At 38.6% G+C, this 1,271-nt stretch overlaps 1 pseudogene; it reads right to left on the bottom strand.

The window, feature by feature from the left end:
• Positions 1-621: 621 nt before the first annotated feature.
• On the bottom strand, positions 622-719 carry LOC136307039 (small nucleolar RNA U3; annotated as a pseudogene).
• Positions 720-1,271: the final 552 nt, after the last annotated feature.

Genomic DNA, 1,271 nt, shown 5'->3' with positions numbered 1-1,271 from the left:
TGACTTTGTTAAATTAACATTTGTTAAGTAAAGCCCATGGGTGTGGAATGATGAACCAAAGTTCAATGAAAGTCCACAGTAGAAAGTGAAATAGAGATGTTTCAGCACCCTTGAGAGTTCACACTAGGAGGAGGTCAAGGCACTCAAGGCACTATGCAGACAGAGAGTGAGAGAGAGGACCTAGGGCACATGCTTTAATTAAGGTCTGAGGGGTGAAGTGCTTTTGGGTTTCTGGGCTAAGGGTGGATTGGTCAATTCAAACCAAAAGAAAGGGGTTTTGGTAAGCCCCATGGGGGTCTTGCCTTATCAAAAGGTGCCCAAGGGGATGGCTCTGGGAGCTATGGAGAATGCTAATCACAAATGTTGTTAGAGTTGTCCTATAGGGGCTTACATTTATTTACAACTCTGAAGCTGTTATCTAGGGCATGTTGCCCCAAGAAGAGGCTAATGACAATTCAAGACCTGCAGGCTGCTTAGCCACACAAAATTAATGCTGAGGAAGCAATATTATGCAGTAGTTTAAATTCTCACTCTCTAGCCCTGGCTGGAGAGCTCAGTTGGTTAGAGTCTCATCCCAAAGTGCAGAGGTTGCTGGTTCCATCCCCGGTCAGGGCACATACAGGAACAGCTCAACGTTCCTGTCTCTCTATACCCCTTTCTCTCTCTCTAAAATCAATAAAATAACAAACTATAGAAATGATTCCTGAAAGTATAGTCTTAAATCAATAAAATAAACATTAAAAAAATAAACTCTCTTTATATGTGTGTGTATTATATATAATTATATATGTGTGTATAAACATGTATGTTTATATGTATTCATGCACACATACACATACTAATACCTCCGATTCAAATCTACATAGTGCTTGCTCCCCCTTCCATATTGTTTCTCCTCTCTTGTGTACCGAAAACCTAATTCCAAAGTGTCAGAGTATTACACTACTACTACTACGAAAAACATTCTTATTTTTGTGAACACTTTTTAATGTCTATATAGATTTTGATTTCATGGATGTGTATTTTATTCAATCAGTACCCTGTGGATGTGTATGCAGGTTGTTTCTGATTTTTTACAATGAACAGTCTCCATCTGCAAAGAATAACCTTGTAGATTTTTATTTTTGACTGCGACTCTTCAGGGTAAATTCTTAGAATTGGGGCTGTTGAGTCAAAGGGAGAATATGTAAATGTTTTGTATACTGTCAGATTCTCCTTAAGGGATAATAACATTTTGCATACTGGTCTGCAGTGTTTGGAAGACTCTATGT

The sequence above is a fragment of the Saccopteryx bilineata genome, chromosome 5 (assembly GCF_036850765.1).
Source record: "Saccopteryx bilineata isolate mSacBil1 chromosome 5, mSacBil1_pri_phased_curated, whole genome shotgun sequence".
NCBI classification, from domain to species: Eukaryota; Metazoa; Chordata; class Mammalia; order Chiroptera; family Emballonuridae; genus Saccopteryx; species Saccopteryx bilineata.
Note: the sequence above shows the minus strand (reverse complement) of the source record. Positions and strands in the feature narration are given on the sequence as shown.